The following is a 24807-nucleotide window of genomic DNA, read 5'->3' on the forward strand; positions in this document are numbered from 1 at the left end:
TGTTGGTATCAGTTGCTCAGGACATGTGCAAGTTAATGGGAAACATTGATTGATATAAACTTTATTGGGTTATTGGTGGGGTGGGGGTGGGGGTAATTTTAACTGTAGACAGTGTAATATCAGCTTGGCCACCCATTAAACACCTCTCCCCATCTCCCATGGAAAAGATAATCAGGAGAGGTGCTTAAAGGGCTGCCGAGCTGATATCTCCCATTTAACGCTATCGTCTTAAAGTCAAAATTACCCCCTCTATGTGGGTCCTTGACTTGGGGCTGCATAGTACGAAACCGTGCAGCCCTTAAAGGCAAAAAAAAACTTAGACCCCCCTGGCACCCTCGGTTCTGTGTTTGCTCTGCCCATGCACTCTACAGACAGAAACACAGGTTACAAAGATGCAGAAGCCAAGACAGGGTTGGCATTTTCTATCGGGTCATATTGCTGATTCCCAGCAGTGCACTCGTTATAGTCACTTTCTTACAAAAAGAAAATGTGCAAGCTTTTTCGTTCATTCTCGGGATGTGGGCGTCGCTGGTACAGGCGGCATTAGTTGCTCTTGAGAAGGTGAGCGGTGGTGAGCCGCTGCAGTCGGTGCGGTGGTGAGCCGCTGCAGTCGGTGCGGTGGTGAGCCGCTGCAGTCGGTGCGGTGGTGAGCCGCTGCAGTCGGTGCGGTGGTGAGCCGCTGCAGTCGGTGCGGTGGTGAGCCGCTGCAGTCGGTGCGGTGAAGGTGCTTCACACAGTTAGGGTAGGGCAATGCAGGCTTTTGACCTCAGATTGTGCATCAGATCCCGGACCTATATTAATAGCGACGGAGCCCGGAAATCACCATGTGCAATGTTACCACGCAATCGTTTAGGGGTAAATTTTGCAAGGCCTTTCGCTGCTGACGGGGCCCCGCACACAGCCAGAGAGGGTTGCAAAATGACAGGGGTTTACCATTCAAATTGACAGGGGGAAAAGCATAGCTTTCAGACCTGCTATTATGTGGCTCCCACTCACTGCGTGCCAGGCCATGCTGACTGGAGGTGGGGGGGGGTGTCTCAAAATTTACTCTTCAATTTATTTGTATCAAATGCCTCCCACTTTAATACATAATTTACCCTTTATTTTATTTGTAAGACCCCCCCCCCTCCCCCTCTCTGCTATTTTTAATCGAGGCGCTAACCCATTTATTTTAAATGGATCAATAATCACTCTGCTGGGAAAGGCTCAGTTGAAGTGGGCCATTTGTGGGACTCATTTATTCGAGGATGAGGTGAATGCAGGTCAAGTTTTGAACCTCAGTGTCCCTTCATTATATCTCCATTTTACACAGCTTGGACTTTTTCCCCCTCATACTCAAAAGTAATTAATATCAGAATGAGCATTGAATTCGATGCTCGGTGCCCTTCAATGGGTGTTTTTATACTAGACCTGGAGGTGACTGGAGCCATTTTATCATTTGAATGCTTAATGTGTTTGTACGATGACATCTCCCACTGGAATCCCATAAACCCGTTTCTTTTAAATGGGTTAAGGCCTCCATGAAAGTAGTGGAGAGAGGAATTTGATATGACTGTGATAACATAACTCACGGGTTGTACTAGAGAACAATGTTTAAACTGCTCTTCAAACCTCACTAAGTGCACTGTGTCCAGTTGAGCCAAGGTATCATAAGAACATAAGAAATAGGAGCAGGAGTAGGCCAATCGGCCCCTCGAGCCTGCTCCGCCATTCAATAAGATCATGGCTGATCTGATCCTAACCTCAAATCTAAATTCATGTCCAATTTCCTGCCCGCTCCCCGTAACCCCTAATTCCCTTTACTTCTAGGAAACTGTCTATTTCTGTTTTAAATTTATTTAATGATGTAGCTTCCACAGCTTCCTGGGGCAGCAAATTCCACAGACCTACCACCCTCTGAGTGAAGAAGTTTCTCCTCATCTCAGTTTTGAAAGAGCAGCCCCTTATTCTAAGATTATGCCCCCTTGTTCTAGTTTCACCCATCCTTGGGAACATCCTTACCGCATCCACCCGATCAAGCCCCTTCACAATCTATATGTTTCAATAAGATCGCCTCTCATTCTTCTGAACTCCAATGAGTAGAGTCCCAATTTACTCAACCTCTCCTCATATGTCCGCCCCCTCATCCCCGGGATTAACCGAGTGAACCTTCTTTGTACTGCCTCGAGAGCAAGTATGTCTTTTCTTAAGTATGGAGACCAAAACTGTATGCAGTATTCCAGGTGCGGTCTCACCAATACCTTATATAACTGCAGCAATACCTCCCTGTTTTTATATTCTATCCCCCTAGCAATAAAAGCCAACATTCCGTTGGCCTTCTTGATCACCTGCTGCACCTGCATACTAACTTATAGATTTTCTTGCACTAGGACCCCCAGATCCCTTTGAACTGCAGTACTTTCCAGTTTCTCGCCATTAAGATAATAACTTGCTCTCTGATTTTTCCTGCCAAAGTGCATAACCTCACATTTTCCAATATTGTATTTCATCTGTCAAATCTCCGCCCACTCACCCAGCCTGTCTATATCCCCTTGTAGGTTTTTTATGTCCTCCTCACTCTCTACTTTCCCTCCCATCTTTGTATCATCTGCAAACTTTGATATGTTACACTTGGTCCCCTCCTCCAAATCGTTAATATAGATTGTAAAGAGTTGGGGACCCAGCACCGACCCCTGCGGAACACCACTGGCTACTGGTTGCCAGTCCGAGAATGAACCGTTTATCCCAACTCTCTGCTTCCTGTTAGATAACCAATCCTCCACCCATGCCAGAATATTACCCCCAATCCAGTGATTCTTTATCTTGAGCAATAATCTTTTATGTGGCACCTTGTCGAATGCCTTCTGGAAGTCTAAATACACTACGTCCACTGGTTCCCCTTTATCCACCCTGTACGTTATGTCCTCAAAGAACTCAAGCAAATCCTGTGCAGATTCAACCTTGCCTGCAGTGATTCATTCATAACAAAAAAAAATACTGACCATTTTAACCAAAAGCACCCAGTTTATTATATCTAAACACCCCCCAGATAAAAACTATAGAATATATTAATTTCTCCATCATTAAATATGGGGCGGGGGGGGGGTGAGGGGGAGAAATTTTAAGCCGTACCTATTAGTCTATTGCTGGGAGGGTGTTCTGGTTATTGATGGTCCAGCAGCAGAGAGTGAGAGTCCAAGGAGGTCATTTTGACTTTGGGTGCCAGTGTAAAATGGGCGATATCGGACCAGCCGCCCCTTGTACATCTCTCCCTGTTTTCATTTCCATTGAAGTCAAATCGGCAGAGATGTATAACAGGCAGCTGATCCGACATCGGCCAAAGTCAAAATTACCCTCCCAGTGTATTGAAGGTTTAAAAAAAGGTTTATTCTTCCAGTTTTTGCCCTTCCATTTCCCAAGGCATTGATTCCTTGCTGGATTACGGTTCCACGGGCATTGGCTGACCTCTGGAATATTGCCTGACAGCCCATTCCCCTTGTGCGAGCCGAGATAATGGGCTATTTGATGGAGAGCCAAGCCTGGTCCTGCTCCTGCTCTCACCTGGCGTCTCTCCGGTAGGGATGGTTGGGCTGTCGTCATGAGGGGTGTGGAAGACCTGGTCAATATTCCTTTCCCCCCCCCCCCCCCCCCCCTTCCTAGCCCTGGGTTGCTGCAGCCAGTTAAGGACAAAAGAAAAACTTGCCCTTTATGGCAATCTAATATCTCAAGTGTGAATTCTGTGAGTTACTTTGAATCAGGCTTCACCTCTGAACACTAAGCCTTTTTGTAAAAAAAAATTATGGTCCACATTTTTTTCCCACTTGGACCTGGTGCCTGACACTCCCGCGGGGGTCAAACCAGGGTTTTCTCCCCAGATTACAAACTGCTGTGTGTTTTTGGCCACCAGATGGCAACAACTCCCATGCCGTGTCATACCTTACAAGCATCTCCGGAATATCTCAAAGCACTTTACATAGGAATTATTTTGAAATGCATTGTTGCAGCCATTTTGTTGCACAGCAAGATCCCACAATAATCAGTTAATCTGCACTTTTTTTTATATAGTGGTGGTGATTGAGGAAGAAATGTTGGCCTGGATGCCACATGGGGCTCTGCTTAATGTCTCATCTGAAGGATGGTACCACTAATAATGCAGCGCTCCCTCAGGACTGCACTGGACCAGCAATTCTGGTCTGTGGCTCAAACTCACAACCCCCTGCCTCAGAGCCTGGGAGTGCTACCTACCGAGCCAAGCTGACAACTGAAGTTGTGAACTGGAGAACCCCAAGTTATTCTGGCTGAGATCAACGAGCACAGCGCAGACTGGGGTGCAAATCCAAAACCTCTGGGTATGTGGGTTAGGGGTTGCCAACCCTCCAGGATTGTCCTGGAGCTTCCAGGAATGAAAGATTAATCTCTTGGGATACTGCTGCGAGCAAACCCAGGAGAAAAACCATAGGGTCATTCAACAAAAATTGTTTTTTTTTCATTTTCTTTGAACACTTTCATTTATTAGTAATAAAAATACTGGAAATGGGGAACTAAGTCGGTTTGACTGGGCGGGGCCATTGGAGGTGGGAGGTCTTGTGATGAAACCTCCAGGAATACATCTAGCCAGAGTTGGCAACCCTATGTTGGGTACTTTATTCACTCTGTTAGCAAGACCGCATTTATTGCTCATCCCCTAGTTCCCAAGAAAAGGTTTGATACAACTGAGCGGATGCTAAAGCCACTTCAGAGGGCAGTTAAGAGTCACCCACTTTGGTGTGGAATTGGAGTTGGCGTCTAATAGACAATGAGTGTGAGTGTATGTCCTTATTTCCTCAGGCTGTGTAAATATCCAGGAGGGATCTGGGGCTGAAAATGGTTGAAGTACACTGTCCTCGGGCAGTCACCTTCCAATCCACCTCACGGTATAAACGTGGGCTCGGAATTCCTGGGACCCTACAAATTTTGTTGCCCATACCTCATTGCCCTGAGATGGCATTGGGTCTCCTCCTTGTACTGTTACAGTCCTTGAGGTGATGGTGCTCCAAGAATGAAGGAGTGTCTGATCCCTGCAGCCTCTTACCTATCTCTTTAAAAACACCAATCCCATCACCAACTAGATTCTATTTCTCCAGCCCCCTTTTAAAGGGGTGAATTGTCTTAGCCTCGTATGTTTTCCCTGTGACACTGTTCCATGCTCGTTACACTATGGAGAAGACTGTCCCTCTATATCTACAATTTCACCCGAGTTAACTTAAACATGTACCCTTTAGTTCTGTGCTCACACTAGTCTGCCGCATCTGTGCGCCTCAGCGGGTCTTAAATTATCTTAATGAGAATTTAGAAAGGAGGCTGATGAAATCCTTTAAACAAACTGGTATAACCAACAACAGTGAGGTCCGATCCCTGAAAGATTTCTCTCTTTTGAGATTTCAAGTAGACACCCGACCCTTCAGTTTCACAGGGCACTTCCCGTTGGCCGACAGTGGTGAGGGATCCATCCTGGAGTCCAATTCTCTGAGCGCTGATATTGTAATCTGTCACAGCTGACGGTTAGAACCCAACTCTCTTCCTCCGCCACATTTATTGAATTTCTTCTGACAGTGCAGCTAGGCAGTCGGCAGCCTTTACTATGACATTTCTAAATATAAGTAGATAACAAGACGTTGAACGGGTTCACCATAGTCTTGTCTCTTTCCTATAGATCGTACACTGCTTACACCCCTGTGAGCCTTAACTTACTGCAGCCTGTAAGTTAAACCTCTCTCCCAAACCTCCGTCACCTAGAAGCACAAGGGCAAACCCACCATAAGTCAATGCCTTCAGGAGAGGAGGGTAGAAAATTCAATGGAAGAATTCTCTGTTAGAGTTTACCAAAAGAAAATTATAAACTGAAAAAAAATACAAGATTATATTGAGCGAATTTGTTTTTCTGTTTATAAAAATTCATTCATGGGATGTGGGCGTCACTGGCAAGGCCGGCATTTATTGCCCATCCCTAGTTGCCCTTGAGAAGGTGGTGGTGAGCCGCCTTCTTGAACCGCTCAATCTGGCACATGGGAACACAATCACCTCCATGTTCCCCTCCAAGTCTTGTGCCATCCTGATTTGGAAATATATCGCCGTTCCTTCATCGTCGCTGGGTCAAGATCCTGGAACTCCCTACCTAGCAGCGCTGGGAGTACCTTCACCACGTGGAGTGCGGCGGTTCAAGAAGGCGGCTCACCACCACCGCCTTCTCGAGAGAATTCTTCCGTTGAATTTTCTACCCTCCTCTCCTGAAGGTGCTGACTTATGGTAGCTTTGTGGTTACAGTTCAACAGGTTGGTATCTCATCCAGTAGGCCTTACTTCATGTAAAAGTTTACAGGATATGCATGGGGAGTGATGTTACGGGGAGATCACAGCCAAGCTCAATCTAACCTCAACTGATGTCCGCAACTGGGTGCTTTCCAGCGGGGGTCTCTATATAGTGATCAGGACCCCAAGGACCATCCATTTTTTAAAAGAAAGGAACAATGGTGAGTGTGTTTCAAGGGGAAATGATGAGTGTGAAGGACACAATAACCAGGATTAAATACACAAAAATACATAGAATGTACAACATAGAAACAGGCCATTCGGCCCAACTGGTCCATGCCGGTGTTTATGCTCTACACAAGCTTCCTCCCTCCCTACTTTATCTAAACCTATCGGCGTATCCTTCTATTCCTTTCTCCCTCATGTGTTTGTCTAGCTTCCCCATTGTGCAAATGTTTGGTTTTACTCGAGGATCTGTGTAGATAGGCTGATGTTTCTCCTTCCTAATCCAGAGATACTGAGGCCAATTGTAATGCTGTGAATGCCAACCGAGCTAGGATTAGCCAACTCAGCATAGACCAGGGATCAAACCCAGGAACGTCCTATTTTGTGTAACTAAGTCTAGCCCCAGGCATTACTGAGCCAACAAGGGAGGTCCTTTTTAATTAAGTTTCTGTTATCATCAAGACAAGGATGTCAGGGCTGGGGAATGCAGTGAGAACTCAGCCTGGTTGACACTCCCCAGTATGAAGGCCTTTTAATGCGTATGAACCATGATTATGTAGGCATGATCAAAGCCTCTTTAATTGAAGCATTAAAAGGAAAATTGGTTGACGCTGGGAGTAATTACTGTATGTCACACCCTCAGTATTGTGTTGTGGGACTCACTGCAAGGTGAGAGTGCAGTTTCTCACGATGCATTACAGATGTTGAGTTGGTAGCTGTATCTAGAGTTATCACTCGCAGTGAAGTAACAGGCAGTACAAACTCACTAATCAGGTATCTTGATTTAAAGAAAATACTTAAATCTTTCCCTAGGTATAGCTGATGCCTTGATTGGAGTCACTCGAATTTCTGACCCTGGCTACCCAGTCTCAGACGTGAAAGTCCACTTTCTCCTTCTCACCGAGAAAGGAGGAATCATACAGCACAGGAGGCCATTCGACCCATCGTGCAGGTGCCGGCGCTTTGAAAGAGCTATCCAATTAGTCCCACTCCCCTCTGCTCTTTCCCCGTAGCCCTGCAATTTTTCAAGTATTTATCCAATTCCCTTTTGCAAGTTACTATTGAATCTGCTTCCACCACTCTTCCTGGCAGTGCATTCCAGATCATAACACTTATTAAGTACATGATGAACAGCCAGTGTCTGGTAAACAAATTCTTCAAATGCTAAAGGCCTCAACCTAGACACAAAATTCAAACTCAACTACCTGGATTCCCATTTCCTGGCAGAAGTCCATTAACACACAAAACGAAGCCTGTTACACACACTTGTTGACTCCAAGTACTGTTGGCTCCAACTGTTCCACTGGAAGTCTTATCGAGGTAAGGTCTATCAATGGTCTCTACTGTAGGTTTTCAAACCGGGGCCCTGGACTTGGGGAGGTCCGCAAGAGGATCCCATGAGGTCATCGCTCGAACAGTCTCTTTTTCCCGAGTTGAAAATCTCTCCTCTTCGACTGTGCTGCTACAGCCTGTTTACTAACTCAGCTTATTCTCTAATCTTGCCAGACTGTATCCAGTATGTCATCTGGAAAGATTCTTTCATGAAGGACGAGGAAGATGGCCGGAAAGTGGTAGAACACAAATGGGACAGGTAAGGTACAATATCAATTTGATTTAGGTATCTTTGTTGAAATTAATAATCCAGTCAAGTTAATAACACAATTAATTAAAGACTCAAGTTAAGATTCTGTAGACTGAGAATCCATGTGAGACTGAATTCTGGCTGTTATAGTTGAGCTGTACTTCATTATCATGTCTGTTTCTTCTGTTCCTTGTTAGCCTGTAATCGTGCTAGATTGCTGATGGCTTGAATCTGCTTTACACAGACATTCCTGGGAATATTACGGATTAAGATGGTTCTATTGTTGCTCAGAAATGAGGTTTAGTCTCACCCAAAAGGACCTTTGCTCCGGCTTCGAGCCGGAGAAGGAGTTAGAGATGATGGAGGTTAGCCTCTTTAGGAGATAACTTTAACGGACAGTACGACCGTCCCAATTAATTCAATATTCATCAGGAGTATCAACCGACTGATGTTCTCTGTGCTCTTAGACTGACTTTGAGGGATCTTTAATTAATTGCTGTAATAACAGTGACCATGTAATAGCTGCTCTCAGCAACTGCGCTAAGGGAGGGGGCGATGGAGGCCAGCAGGGACTCTCCAATCTCTGGAAAGTTGCCAGAAGCTCTTCCCCCCCCCCCCCCCCCCCCCCCCCCTCCTCCTCAACTGCTTCCTCACTTGAACTGTGGCTGCCGTGCCGATTGATGCTTTACGACACATTATTGATGACTCAACCCTGGGCAAGGTTGTAATAGTTAAGGTTTGATCATCTCTGTTACTGGAGCATTTCCTATTCAATCAGTAGTTTATGTCCTAAGTTTTTCTGAGAATTACCTCCTCCATGCAGGGGAGGCACTGAATTCAATATTTATTTTATGTAAATAGAAATATATTGGCATTCCCTTGATAATTGAGTATGATTGTTTCTCAGCATAGAGCAAAAGACTGGCCCCGTATTTGGTGAGCATTTAGATGGCTTTGCAAACCAACCCTAGAGAGACATATTTTATCGGAAAACTTACATATGAAAGACAGCCGAGTTGGTGTAAATGGAAATAAATAAGTAGAAATAGAAAATGCTGGAAGTACACAGCACATCAGTCAGCATCTGTAAAGAGAAGACACGGGTTGAAGTTTTGGCTGGAGACCCTTTGGAGCAGATTTTCCTGGTCCTGCACCTGACCTATTTGATCATCTGCACAGCAAGTACAGGAATATTGCGTGTATTGGGGGCGGGTGGGGTGTGGGGAGGAGTGGATGCCCATAAGGGAGGCCACCCAAATCAATAGGCAGAAAATAGCGCTGGCTCCGATAATGGTAAGTGCTCCCCCGACCTGATTTTCCTCTACTCTGTGCTCAGGCCAGTGAAAGAAAGAGAACGTACTTTTCTATAGTGCTTTTCACAACCTCAAGTGCTTTACAGCCAATGAAGTATTTTTGAAGTGCAGTCACTGTTGTAATATAGGGAAATGAATACGCCTAGACACAGAAACAGGAACGTTAGCCTGTCTTTTCTCTTTGCAGATAGACCTTCTGTACTGCGAGCATTTTCTGCTTTTATTCCCGTTATCCAGCATTTGCTGTTTCTTTTTTAAAATCTTTATCATATAATGCCAATGCCCCCCCCCAGAGAACAATGTGCAGTGACACAGCTGGTGGTGCAGTCATGTATTTGATTGCACTTGCCGTTAACAATTTAAGATCCCATCCAGAGTTTAGCTAGGCATAGAAAAGCTGAGAAGTTTATTGCAAGAGCTCCGTGCTGTGTAGAGCATGTATAACACCTTCTGCAGCTCAAGCTTTCACCCGCCACCAGTCAGCCTCCTTTAATTTTTTTTGAGACCCCAAGGTGGCCGTGGCTCAGTGGGTAGCACTCTCGCCTCTGAGTCAGAAGGCGTATGGGTTCGAGTCCCGCCACAGGGACCTGAGCACAAAATCCAGGCTGACACTCCCAGTGCAGTACTGAGGGAGTGCTGCAATGTCGGAGGTGCTGTCTTTCAGATGAGACGTTAAACCAAGGTCTCAGGTGGAGGTAAAAGATCGCATGGCACGATTTTGAAGAAGGGTAGGGGAGTTCTCCCCGATGTCCTGGCCAATATTTATCCCTGAACCAACATCACTGAAACACATTATCTGGTCATTATCACATTGCTGTTTGTGGGACCTTGCTGTGCGCAAATTGGCTGCCGCATTTCCTACATTACAATGGTGACTACACTTCAAAAAGTACTCCGTTGGCTGTAAAGCACTTTGGGGCGTCCTGAGGTCGTGAAAGGTGCTATATAAATGCAAGTCTTTCTTTTCTTCTAGACCATGGCCCATGATGCAGGCCACCACCAAAGTTGAAAAGACCAAAAGAGATGAGGTAAATCAGCTAATAATATATAGATAACCCCAAGCTTGGGTTTTAAAACCTGAAGATTGTAAAGGAGGAGAAACCTGAGAGAGGGAAAGTGTTCCACGGTTTTAAGGTCCTTGTGGATAAATTGAGTGAGTGCAGTCTTGGTAGAGTTTAGTGTGCTAATAAATGTTACATATCTCAGTGCATCAGTCCTAGGAAAACAGCAGTCTCCTCTCTGATGTACTGCGAATGAGAAATGGCTAAGCACGGTATTAGCAGACAGCTTCAGTACCATCTGCTACCCAGATGGGTTTCCCTGCTTCTCAAGTTCTATCATTTAACACAAAGCGATTGGGGAAGGGGAGAGAGTGCAAACGTGCTGGGAAAACAACTGCCAAGGAACTTGGTAAGGAGCAGGAAAGGTGGGAAACAGAAAGTTTAAAGGTCAGTTTTCTGCTGCTACGTGGCCCTTAGTGTTGTCATTCAGATTTCAATAATCTGGGTATCAGACTGTTCGGGTACTGGTGTCGGATACCAGACCGTTCAGGTACCGCTGTAGAGTTTGAGTTTGTTGAGGTTCTGCTGTCCTGTAGGAGTTTGCTCAGTTGCTGCTATAGGTTACGCGATTGAGGTTCTGCTGTCGGGTACGAGTTTGCTCAGGTGCTGCTATAGGGTACGAGATTGAGGTTCTGCTGTCGGGTACGAGTTTGCTCAGGTGCTGCTATAGGGTACGCGATTGAGGTTCTGCTGTCTGGTACGAGATGTTGAGATACCACAGTTGTGTACGATAGTTTGGTGCAAGCAGATCAATACTAACAAACACCCAAATACTCACATGGAGAATTTTCACATTGAAATCAGCTAAGACGATTAGTAATAGGATGGTAATTATTTAAACAGGGATTGAATCATGTATCGAGCGTGGAGATAAGGCTATAAAGTAAAGAATGAACGCAAGAAATTTCTTAATTACAGGCGAGTGTTTGGAGTAACGGGCACTGTGACGCTATGGTATTGGGCCGACTGGTCGTCTGCAGCTCGGCAGTGTGATTTGATCTCTTGTTTATACGCGTGTACTGAATTCAAAATCTGGTCTGGGTATTTTTTTCTTTCAAAGAGGAATATATCTGTTCAGTTTTCTATTCATCTCCGTTTGTATTGATGTGACAAGTTCTCTGCTTCTGTGCATTGCTGTCACATTACAGCTGCCTGTAACCCCACTGGGCCCTTCACACTTCAATTATCTTTGTGCTTCTATTGTCTTGTGCTGCTCTCACCTCAATGTGCATCCTCTCTGAAAGGGGTTCATATACCATGAACACTGTGTATAAATGAGACTCAGGCCCGCCTCCTGAATCAGCCTTATTTTGAAGGTGACTCCCTTGCTTCTGAATAATTGCCTGCAATTATAATATAAATATACACTTATCTAATGACTTTGTTTATATTTCATATCAAACAGAATAAATGAAGAATTTGAGACAATGCAAAGCTTTTGGGGGTCCTCGAGCAGTTCTTGAATCCCTGGCCTGCAACTCAAGCCTTCAGCACTTGGCTGAGTCTCCAACCTCATAAATTTTTACTCTAGGTTGGAAGGCCTGCTAATGCAAACCCAGCCTCCAGACAGTCACGTCTAGGCGATCAGATACATAGACACACGCACTCACAGATGAACATAACATACCTGAACAGCCAGGTTTCCCCACGTAGCAGTAACTCCATTTCAAAGTAACTCATTGTGTATAAAATGCTTAAGGGTGTGCTGAGAGATGTAATAAAGTGCATATAAATGCAACTTTCTCTCTTTCCTTTCCTCCCAGATATACAAACCTGTGACTACATATAATATATCGACAGACATATACGCATGCCTGTTCCATACACATGCAACAACAATCATGTGCATTTATATAGTGCCCTTTATATTGAAAGATGTGCTTTTTGGGAGAAGGAGAGGTTATAGCACTCCAAGCAGGAGCTAGGAAAGAATTGAAGGGAGTAACAAAAGACAAAGATATAAATGTGTAAGATGCTTTTGAAGGAGGGAAGAGAGAGAAGTCTGAGTGCAAAATGGTTTTGATAGAGTTCCAAAGAGCAATCATAACGACTGAGGGATCAGTTTCTGATATTGGAGCAGAGGACAGGCAGTAATCTGGAGTCAGGAGTGGAGGATGCAAGCTGGGACATACAAATATACACACACAACCAGTAAAGATACACAGAGAACTGAGGTACAGATACACTGATATAGATAGAAAATTAAGATAACAGGTAGACATAGAGATAGCCAAGGCGCAGGTACAGATACATACACAGATATACAAGCATACATGTGACCAGATACAAAAAACACAACTACACGCACACTCTTAACTGAGAACCCAGCAGATTTTTGGAGCTTCCTTGCAGTGGATTGAAGTTTTTCTGATGTGCCATAAGATGGCGCTAACTTGTCTGATGGAAGTGCCCAGCTAGTTTGGACAGTGAGTTCCCACTGGCTGAAGTCTTCACACGAGTGAGCTGATTGAACGCTAAGTGTGTAACAAGGTTGTGAAAGCATTCTGAGTGATGCTTGGCTGACAGCTGTATGTTAACCTGCATAGTTTAACAGGAAAAAATTGTGTATTTTAAACTTGTATCCTAATAATGTACAGTATTTCAAGGCCAATGTAATTTCAGGACTGAGCTTTAAATCTGCTTTGTGTTTGTGGGTTACTATGCACCCTTTCTGATGTTACACGGCTGATAGTTAATTCTATTTATATTACACTGGCGGAATTCCAATAAAGCAAATCAATATTTTACAGTTAAATGTTTCCCTCCTCGCACAGGCTCAGGTGGTATATGCATCATTTTTAAAATTCATTCTCTGGATGTGGGCATCGCTGATAAGGCTGGCATTCATTGTCCATCCTTAGTTCCCCTGGTGGGTCGCCTTGAACCGCTGCAGTCTTTGATACAACTGAGTGGCTTACTGGGCCACTTCACAAGGGAGTTAAGAGTCAACCACGTCGGTGTGGGACTGGAGTCACATGTAGGCCCAAACCGGGTAAGGACGACAGGTTTCCTTCCCTAAAGGACATTATTGAACCAGTTTGGTTTTTATAACAATCCGACAGTATCACGGTCACTTTTGCTGATGCCAGCTTTTTTGTTTCGAGATTTTTAAAACTGAATTCAAATTCTCAAGCTGCCATGGTGGGATTTGAACTCACGTTCTCTAGATTATTAGCCCAGGCTTCTGGAATATTAGTCTAGTAACATAACCACTGCACTACCGTGCCCAGAAGGTAAGGTGGTGTAGCACTTGGCAAAGCCAATGGGCTCTCTTTTCCCCCTCGCCCTAAATCACAGCTGATTTTCACTTGGGAGTGCAGCTGATGGAGAGAGAACTATAGCCCTGAATTTTAACTCCCGCAGTTTCTGGGACACCACCAGGGATGTCATCCTTTGTTTTGCCACGAGACCACCTCCACCTGCGGAACAGGCTCGAGGGGCTGAATGGCCCACTGCTGTGCCTCGGTCCCATCCAAGCATCTTGGGGCACGTTTTGTGCACATTGCGGGAGATGACCTGTCGGAGTGAAGCTGAGTCTGGTATAACTTTATTTTTTATTTTAGCTCCTTTAGTCATTGACAAAGGTGAGGTAGTTCAGAACACAGGGCTCTTGGGAAGATTTAGGGACCTTTGTGACCCCAGCCAGACACCAGATTGAATCTTTGTGTAACTGTGCAGTGTGGTAGCATCGCATAGAATCAGCTAAGGCTGTGGCATTTCCTTGCGGCCATTTTCTTAACATTTTATAATAAATAAGACAATACCGCTCCCCTCACCCCCCCACCTTTGTTATTACAAAACTTAACTACTGGCCAAAGGAATGTCAAGTCAGATCTACTTGATGCATCCACAGGAGATTGTTTGCGGTTTATTATCACTGCCCTTCTCAATTTTTTCAGCTGACATTGTATGAGCTCGGGTCACTTGGGGTCAGAACAACAATAATTTGTCTTTTTTTCTAAGCACTGAACTGCAAGGTCACGGGGTTAGTAACTGAATAAATAATCTATTTTTGACTGCAAAAATGTTCCTCTCGCATGACTCCTCTTGATTCTGCTGTGTTTCATACAGGTACGCAGAATATGGGATACAATGTGATGCACTGATCCTAAACTGTGGGACACAATTTGGGACATTTACCCCCAAGGGAAAGAGGGGGAAGCAGCAGAGGTAGCTGAACAGATGGCTCAATCATGGTAACCATCCATTCAGCTGCTTCTGCTAGCACTGCTACTTTCTCATCGCACATATTTAAATAACATTAAAATGTTCTGTAAAGCGAAATAGTGTCCCACAGCATATCTTACTTTGTTCTGTATTTTAGGGACCTATTCCCCATATTGCAGAGTGATGAAGTTAAGGGCCAAATGCAGGGCATTACATAAAATTACATAGAATTTACAGCACAGAAACAGGCCATTTGGCCCAACTGGTCTATGCCGGCTTTATACTCCACACAAGCCTCCTCCCATCCTTCTTCATCTAACCCTATCTGCATATCCTTCTATTCCTTTCTCCCTCATGTACTTATCTAGCTTCCCCTTAAGTGCATTTATGCTATTCACCTCAACTACTCCTTGTGGTAGCAAGTTTCACTTTCTGGGTAATGAAGTTTCTCCTAAATTCCATATTGGGTTTATTAGTGACTACCGTAATTCTAATTCTGTTTTTTTTTCGCCCATTTTCTCCCCTACTCCCCTGAAGGCAGACTCTTGCTGAAGAACAGTTCCACAAGCAATGGGCTACGTCCTCCAAATGGCCATTCTCTTGCATGAGTCTATACAGTGTATATTGGAAGGTTAATAAACTAGATGGGGGAAGGGACATCGCAGCCAAGTCCAACTTGTCTACCTCCAACCTCCAGACATGTACATTATTGGATTAGATCAGGAAGGTCCCAAGATTGATAGCTGGTCTGTGTTGGGTTAGCTGGGAAATAGTAGCGATGCTACAATTGGTTGCAGCCACCCTTGGTTAGCGAGGAGAAAATTGGCCAGTGTTCCTGTTCCTGATTGTTGTTCCTTGATCTCTGGTGGAAGTGAATGTGCAAAACGCTGGATGGGGGCAGGGCCAGGCTTGCTGTGACCCTCGCTGTGCAGACTCACGCGTGATTAATGGCCGTTTGGATGAGGAATCGGAAGGCCAGGGCTTTCTGTGTCACTGCAAAAGGAGAACGGGAAGTAAAAGAAACTGGAGAGAATAAATGGACCGGCATTGACTGCCAGTTCAACTCATCCTCACCTCATCCTTTTAACCTTTTTAAACCGGCCCTCCTGAAAAGTAAAACATTGTTCAGACAAGTCAGTGACAGGGGTCGCAGCACATGAAATTCAACGTTTCACTCGTGAAGATTTTTAAAAATGTTGTTTGTATATGCATGTTTGTTCACTCTTGCATGTGTGTGGGCATTCAGCAATTGAAAGCACAACTTTTTGAAGATGACTTTAATTGCTGCACTCAAACAAAACGTGAGGGTAGCATGAAAAAAATAAATAAGGGCTTGGGGACCTGCAGTTGGATTGTGTACTATTCCCCATTATATAGAGGTTCATTGTCCTTTGGACTCGGGTCACAGCAGACACGTAAGAAGAATTAGGGGAGGTGATCCAGGGCCTGGTTGAGGAGAGGCTTTTGAAGGTGGAGATAGGAGTGCCAATATTGGAGGGGTTTAGGGAGAGAGCTTCAGAGTAGATTAGGGTCGCCAGGATTGACCTGGAGTCTCGAGGAATGGAAGATTAACCTCCTGAACACTGCTGCAAGCAACTCGGGGTGGGGGTGGGGGGTGGAATCATAGGTTCATTTTTTTAAAAAAAAATGTTTTTTTTTACATTTATTTTGAACACTTTTTTGTTTATTCATTATAAAAATATTGGTGGTGGGGGGAGGCTGTTTAACCGATGGGGCAGTTGGAGGCGGGAGGTCATGTGATGAAAGCTCCAGGAATACGTCCAACCAGAGTTGGCGACCCTCGCCGAGACCGAGGACGGATGGTGGAGCAGAGGGAGGGAGGTCAGAATGACGAGAAGAATTCTTGTGCCATGTTTGATTAAAAGGATCACATCTGCCTGGTATAGTTATGGGGAAAGCTTTTTCACAATGACGTCAATAAATATATGGTGCGATCATGCAATTCCTGGTGCAAAAATCTTGTTTGTGTGATGTCGTTGAGAGGTGTAGCTCCTTCACTCCCTAAAATGACACATTTTTTTCAAAAGTGAGTAATCCAGATGAAGGCCCATAGAGTAGGGAGGAAGACCAGATACGTTCCACCAAAGTTGGGTTTCAAAGCCTGTAAATTGTAGGCACTGCCTGAAAGGGCGGTGGAAACGGATTCGGTAGTAACTTTCAAAATTGGATAAATACTTGAAGGGAAAAAATCTACAGGGCTATGGGGAAAGAGCAGGAGAATGGGACTAATTGGATAGCTCTTTCAACGAGCCAGAACAGGCACGGTGGGCCGAATGGCCTCCTCCTATGCTGGACCTGCTATGACTTTTTTTCCCCCCATTTCCCACATCGGTCATTCCATGGGCTGTCTGAGGTGACCAATTTAGGGCCAGTTTTGTACTAGAAGCCCAAAGCCCACCGTGAACTGGATTGAAACTGTCCAGTGGTCTTTTCACAGAGGGACCTTAAAACCCAGCATAGACTTTCATTTTACCAGATTGAGCTGCACTTGAACCCAAATCCTAGAGGTGAACGACCAATGACTCACCCAGTTCTCCTTTTAATGGAGCTGAATGGGATGCATGCTTGTACCCTCAGTTCATAATCACCAATAGGAAACGAGGGGATCATGTATACTTTCATGTTTGACCATTAGGATATTCCTGTGGCAGTTATCACAATAGGATCTTGTATTGTTACATAGAATGTACAGCACAGAAACAGGCCATTCGGCCCAACAGGTCCATGACAGTGTTTATGCTCCACACGAGCCTCCTCCCACCCTACTTCATCTAACTCTATCAGCATATCCTTCTATTCCTTTCTCCCTCATGTGCTTATCTAACTTCCCCTTAAATACATCTATTCCAGTTGCCACAACTACTCCTTGTGGTAGTGAGTTCCACATTCTAACCACTCTCTGGATAAAGGAGTTTCTCCTGAATTCCCTATTGGATTTATTCGTGACTATCTTATATTTATGGCCCCTAGTTCTGGTCTCCTCCGCAAGTGGAAACATCATCTCTGTCTACCTATTAAACCCTTTCATAATCTTAATCACCTCTATCAGGTCACCCCTCAGTCTTCTTTTCTAGGGAAAAGAGCTCCAGCCTGCTCAATCTTTCCTGATGGGTATAACCTCGAAGGTACAGGTCTGTGTGTGTTTTTGGGTCCACTCTGTAACACTCGTATATTAGACTAATACAAGAGGTCACTAAACACAAATCAAGAATCTTCTTGGACAGCCCATATTGACTGAAGGATGACATTTTGCGTTCTGGCAAAAAGTTAAGTGATTACAAATGCTTGTTGCGATCAATTGAAGACTTGGTGCCGAAGCTGTTGATATCAGGACCTGACAGGACTACCAAAGAAAGGTCAGTTGGGGAGTGAGGTCAAATAGCAACGGTCAGGAATTGTGACGTCCCTCATGTGGCTGTATTGATTGGGACTTTCATTACCTTACGAGTCCCATTCACTTGGGGGACACGGACAGTTCCTGCTCCTTAACCTGGCTTGTCAAAAGCTTGGATTTGGGTAATCGAGCCCTCAATTACTTGTTAACACTTCATTTAGGTTATAGTGGAGAAGAGGCTCCAGTTTGAAACACAAAAATTGTCTGTTCTATCCGAATGAGTAAAGGTGGGTGCAATGGTCAACACACAATTTGACCATGTGTTGGTCAATCTCCTCCTACAAGTACAGCTGTGTTACAAGTGACTTCAAATCTAATCTTGTTTTGCTTTGTGTCTGACTTTACTGCAGTTTGTTAAACACTGAGATACACTGGAGAGAAATTGTTATTTAATTTGTTTACTGGTAACGAGGAGGCACTAGGTCTGTATGAAAGATGGCTCAAGTAAAAATTCCTTTAATGGCCGTCCTTATAAAAATTGGCTGGCTCATTGCATTGCCATTGAACTCCCAATCAGAGCATCTTTCCAACACTGGTTGCCAGTCCTGCTGTGATGGAAACTACTACCCCACAATCTAAATTGTTGCTTCAAACCTGCAGAAAGTAGCTCCTTCCCACGGCTCGGTAGGTTTATCCAGTGAGTAGTTGAAGCGTCCAGATTAGGAAGGTCCCATATTGATCATTGGCCCGTGCTGGGAGTTAGCTGATCTCAGCCAGGTTGGCATTGGGGACGGAACAACTGGGTCGCAGTGCTCCCAGGTTAGGCAGAGGAGGACTGGATAGGAGTCCCACTCCTGTTCGCTATCCAGTGACATATGCTGGAAGCCCACGTGTGTATAGATCAAGGGAGGGCAGGACTGAATTCAGCAGTGATGCCCCTCTATGGGGAAATAGCCTGAAGACACTCATTAATAAGAATCGCACATTGTTTAGGCCTTGGCTCAGCAATCATCTTAGGGGTCAATAGGGAGGGGGAGAGAAGTGCCCAATATTGGGCTCTCAGTGGGCCTGCCTCCACCAGCCCAGGAGTTACTGCCATCCTCCTCCTGGTGGTCCCTGGGAGCTGGCAATAGAAAAGACTTAAATCAGGTGGCTATCCCAGCTCCAGGTCCCAGTTGTCACTTCCATGCGGTGTGACGGTCTGAGTATCCTACCTCCCTGTGGCAGGGTGGGGAGGGAGGGAGATCGAGATCCAGCAGTAGGCCCCTCCTGCTTGATTTTCCTGCATTTTCCAATTTCGGGTGGTACAGCAGAGGAAAATCCAGTTCCCGCATCTGAGATGTTGACCTACTTTTCTCTTTTTCAGTTGCTGACTGAGCTGTCGTGTCTTTCCGGCATTTTATGTTTTTCACTTCAGACCTCCAGCATTCGCGTCTTTCTTTTGAGCTGGACTGTAGTTATGCTCCAGACCTCATTACAGCCTTGGTCCAAACATGGACAAAAGAGCTGAATTCCAGAGGTGAGGTGAGAGTGACTGCCCTTGACATCAAGGCAGCATTTGACCGAGTGTGGCACCAAGGAGCCCTAGTAAAACTGAAGTCAATGGGAATCGAGGAAAACTCTCCAGTGGCTGGAGTCATACCTAGCACAAAGGAAGATGGCAGAGGTTGTTGGAGGCCAATCATCTCAGCCCCAGGACATTGCTGCAGGAGTATCTCGGGGCAGTGTCCTAGGCCCAACCATCTTCAGCTGCTTCATCAATGACCTCCCCTCCATCATAAGGTCAGAAATGGGGATGTTCGCTGATGATTGCACAGTGTTCAGTTCTATTCGCAACCCCTTAAATAATGAAGCAGTCCGTGCCCGCATGCAGCAAGACCTGGACAACATCCAGGCTTGGGCTGATAAGTGGCAAGTAACATTTGCGCCAGACAAGTGCCAGGCAATGACCACCTCCAACAAGAGAGAGTCTAACCACCTCCCCTTGACATTCAACAGCATTACCATTGCCGAATCCCCCACCATCAACATCCTGGGAGTCACCATTGACCAGAAACTTAACTGGACCAGCCATATAAATACTGTGGCTACAAGAGCAGGTCAGAGGTTGGGTATTCTGCGGCGAGTGAATCACCTCGTGACTCCCCAAAGCCTTTTCACCATCTACAAGATACAAGTCAGGAGTGTGATGGAATACTCTCCACTTGCCTGGATGAGTGCAGCTCCAACAACACTCAAGAAGCGCGACACCATCCAGGCAATGACCACCTCCAACAAGAGTGTGTCTAACCACCTCCCCTTGACTGGCGCAAATGTTACTTGCCCGCTTGATTGGTACCCCATCCACTACCCTAAACATTCACTCCCTTCACCACCGGCGCACTGTGGCTACAGTGTGTACCATCCACAGGATGCACTGCAGCAACTCGCCAAGGCTTCTTCGACAGCACCTCCCAAACCCGCGACCTCTACCACCTAGAAGGACAAGAGCAGCAGGCACATGGGAACAACACCACCTGCATGTTCCCCTCCAAGTCACACACCATCCCGACTTGGAAACATATCGCCGTTCTTACATCGTCGCTGGGTCAAAATCCTGGAACTCTCTTCCTAACAGCACTGTGGGAGAACCTTCACCAGACGGACTGCAGCGGTTCATGAAGGCGGCTCGCCACCACCTTCTCTAGGGCAATTAGAGATGGGCAATAAATGCCAGTGACGCCCACATCCCATGAACGAATTGGCTGCTTCTTCAGAATGGGCAATATATAGTGGGCAGGAATCTTCTATTGTACTCGGGCAGAATAATTTATAACCATCTAGAACAGAAGAGTAGACCATTTTGTTTATATTCGCCACTCAGTTGAAGGCAACTCCTGCCTGTGCATTGCAGGCTGCCTACCAGACTGGGGCTAGATACAACACACTAACTCTGGATACCATCAAGAGATAGAAATTGAGTTTGGACCAATGCGAACATGATTGACTGTGGATGTAATAACCAGAATTCCCTCTGGGCCTCAAGAAAAAGAAAAAAAGACTTGCATTTATTTAGCACCTTTCACAACCTCAGGACGTCCCAAAGCTCTTTTTCAAGTGTAGTCACTATTGTAATGTAGGAAACGTGGCAGCCAATTTGTGTACAGCAAGATCCCACAAACAGCAATGTGATGGTGGGCGATGGATAAATATTGGCGATGACATGGGGGAGAACTCCCCTGTTGTTCTTCGAAATAGTGCCATGGGATCTTTTACGTCCACTTGAGAGAGCAGACAGGGCCTCTGTTTAAAGCCTCAGCTGAAAGACAGCGCCTCCGACAGTGCAGCGCTGCACTGGACTGGACTGTCAGCCTAGATTTTGTGCTCATGTCTCTGGAGTGGGACTTGAACCCACGACCTTCTGACTCAGGTGAGAGTGCTGCTGCCCACTGAGCCACGGCTGACCCCAAGGACATTGCAGCCCAAGTTCTGCTTTCCCCCCACCCCACTCCCCCCTCCGGTGGGTGCACATGCCCTGGGCCTCGCTAGCAGCTAGTAAAGTACCAGCAGCAATCAGCTCAAATGTCTTTCATGTACTTTGTGTTTACACAGGGCTCGCTCCCCAGCTGACTACTTCACGGGAGAATAATTGAGTTCTGATGGAGGGGACTCTGTGCTGCTAAGTTGCTGTGAGACCAATAGCACTCAGAATATATTATGAAGTATCTCAATTCTGGGCCTCTTTCTTTTTCCCTCTGCAATTTTCTTCTCTAGTGCAGAAAAAGGTTGAGAAAGAACTGGCGTTTATACAGTGCCGTCCTCTGGATGTCCCAGAGGACTTCACGGTTATTATTTTGATGTGTTGTCAGGCGGCAGCCATTTTGCCTACAGCAACATCTGAAGTAAAATGGGGCGAAAACATGACAGTTCTGGGTTCTGCACCAATTCCACCACCCCCCCCCCGGCCCATGGGTGATCTGCCCGCTTTGCGCCCTCCCACCACCCTGGGAATTTGCTGGTGTTTCCTGATCAAGTGTCCTAACAAAAAAAATTATTTAAATAAGCAAAGCCAGAAATAAAACGTTATGCTGTTACGACTTAGTAGGAAGGACTTCCCCTTTAAATGACTTTACCACATGAATGAACAGAACAGTTGCTATTTGCGTTCAGACATTGTAGCACAGTTGCTTAAAGCTGCTTCTATATCGTGCTGAGATCCCTGATGCTGGAGATGGCTCCCCATAGACGAGGCCGGCTTCAATAAAACAGTGACTACACTTTTTAAAAAGTACTTAATTGGCTGTAAAGCACTTTGGGACATCCTGAGGTCATGAAAGGCGCTATATAAATGCAAGTTCTTTCTTTGCGAAAGTAAACTTGCCTGGATTCTCTTAAGATTGGCACCCAAGACGAAACACGTCTTCCAGGGGCCGTTGACATTAGTAAATGGCGGCGAGTTTACTTTTGAGATTGCAGCCAGCTGCACAAGACTTTGTTGGGAGCCAGCACGGGTCTCAGCACGATATAAAAACCAGCTGAAGAAAACAAGAGGTATTGTTTTCTCCCCCGCCTCTCTGATGTGTTGAAATCTATTGCCAATCCCAAGAGAGTTCTTGGAATATTCTCCTTTTGTGCTGCGGTTATACACATTTTTCTTTAAACCGCTGGAAAAATGTGGTCCAACGTCCAACTATTTATCGTCTTGAATGCTTGTTATTAGGTTAACCACAAAAGAAATTACCTACTGGGAGAGAGAAAGATCCTGTTAATGGGAGTTGAAACCAAATCCCGGGGTAGACATCAAAGGCCAATTTGTGTGAATTCCTCTCTTTTTTTTTTCCCCCCCTCTCTCTCCGAGTAAATGTTTTGATTTTGTTGAGCAGGTGCAAGGGTAATGTGAGGATTAGTGAGCAGTAGGACAGAAGGGGGCCTACACCGACCCTGCCCCCCACCCCAAATCTTCCAACAGTGCTGACATCGGCTAGCTAGGCCCACAAGCACCACTTAAAAGAGATGTTTCCCAGGTCAGAATCTTGACTTTTTTTGACCTGCGCTGGTGTGAATGAAATGTTTTTAAAAAAAAAGCACCAGGCCAAATAGTTTTCACCTCAGGACAGGCCCATAAATTAATGGCACACACATCGAGCTCTTGCTTTGAAGTCTCGCAGTTAACTGCTAGGTATGTAAACTGGGTCTATGTGGCCTGTCTTTTTTTTCCTGCCTTCCGCTTATGCTAAAGTACTTTTCCCATCAGAAGCACAATGCTACATAATTGGGGAGATTTCGAGGCAGTTCCGAGATCGGGAGGAGACGTGACTAGTCCAAAAAAAAAATCTCTTTTCTTACCCCCTCCACCCCCAAATCCATCCCCAATGGTTGTGCCCGTTAGCTCTAAGGGCACTGCTCATCTCGCCCAATTGCTCATCAGTCGTGTATTAACCTGGACAGCGACTGTTAACAGGCTAGTCAACTATGGAGGGCATCGCAGCTGAGTCTTTACTTGACATCAACACACCGATACTTTCCGGCAGAGATCAATGGATAGCAATTAGACATGGGAATCTGAGTTGATTTTTTTTTCTTCCCTCCTATGCTCAGGGATACTGAGACCAAAGTGAACATTTCAACTGCCACCATGTCTGAGATCAGCTAACTCAGTCGAGACCAAAAAATCAATCAAGTAAGGTTCCCACTCCTGATCAGTGTCCAGTGACCCCATCTTCCCCACTGGGAAGTGGCTGCATGTGGACGGCAGATGAGGCCATATCAGATTTGCCTGTGAAGCCCTGCACGATGGAGTTGCCTGTCGACACACCCTGTCTGGGTTCACGTACGAAGAATGGCCAACTTGGGTGAGGTACCAAACGGAAACCATTTCCAATCTTGATCGGAAAACACGGAGAGACAATCGGTGGGTTTAAAAAAAAATGAAGAATATGTAATCGAGCTCACCTGCTGCTGGTTGCAGTGGACCTATGTGGAATGAATTTGGGCAGTCTTAATTCAACTACTGGTGGGCAAAGGTCTATGGCACAAACCTGGCACTAATTGGCAACGTCACTCAGAGAGGCCACAGGACGGTTACATAGAACAAAATAGAAATGACAATATTGAAACAGGCTAGACAGCCCAATGGCCATATTGCTGTTTATCCTCCGCGTGAGCAGTAGTTTTACTCCCTTGTGCCCACCCTGTTGTTATTCCCCTTTCCATCAACCACCTATCTAACCTATTCTTAAATGTTGACGTGGTCTCTGCTTCAATCGGAAGTCCACAGCCTCCCAATCCTCAGTGTAAAAGTTTATCCTGCTCTCTGTCCTAAATCTCTCGCATTTAATCTTGTATTGCATCCCCTCTTTTTAGACCTCTCGACTACTGGTTAGTGTGGGAAATGGGGAAAAGAAATTCACACTGGTGCAGTAAGTTGGTTTTGGGGCCAAGTCTAACACATTCTAACTTGACCTCCACATGAGCCTACTTTCCAGCAGGGGTCACTGGACATTGACTTCAAGGGAAAGGAAGATCGGGCAGGGTGTATAATGGGCAGCTGATCCACGGCTGCCCGTTTGGTGCCCCCGTCGAAATTGAATTTCACCCCCTCTTTTTTTTCCACCTTCCATTTTATCACAATTTAGCTCGTTATTCCATGAAAGCCAAAGGCTTTGCCTAAGACATGTAAAAATAAATAATTACACTGAGAGTGCAGTGGAACGTGAGTTTGTTATAATTTAAGCTGCAGGTATACCCATTAGGGACAATGCTCCCAGTTGACAGTCGGCAGGCGCCCTTGCTCCCCAGGTGGTGCATATCAGGTAACTACAACACTGCATTAAAATGCTGATAAGTAGACGTTGGCATG

At 45.5% G+C, this 24807-nt stretch overlaps 1 protein-coding gene across 1 annotated transcript in view; it reads left to right on the forward strand.

Moving 5' to 3' along the window:
* Positions 1–24807, forward strand: part of lzts2a (leucine zipper, putative tumor suppressor 2a) — a 168261-nt gene that overhangs the window by 38798 nt on the left and 104656 nt on the right. The window contains exon 3 of the mRNA XM_068002091.1: positions 7998–8082. The gene's annotated coding sequence lies outside the window, so the exon portion shown is untranslated. The remainder of the gene's footprint in view (positions 1–7997; positions 8083–24807) is intronic.

This window comes from Heptranchias perlo, chromosome 21 (assembly GCF_035084215.1).
Source record: "Heptranchias perlo isolate sHepPer1 chromosome 21, sHepPer1.hap1, whole genome shotgun sequence".
NCBI classification, from domain to species: domain Eukaryota; kingdom Metazoa; phylum Chordata; class Chondrichthyes; order Hexanchiformes; family Hexanchidae; genus Heptranchias; species Heptranchias perlo.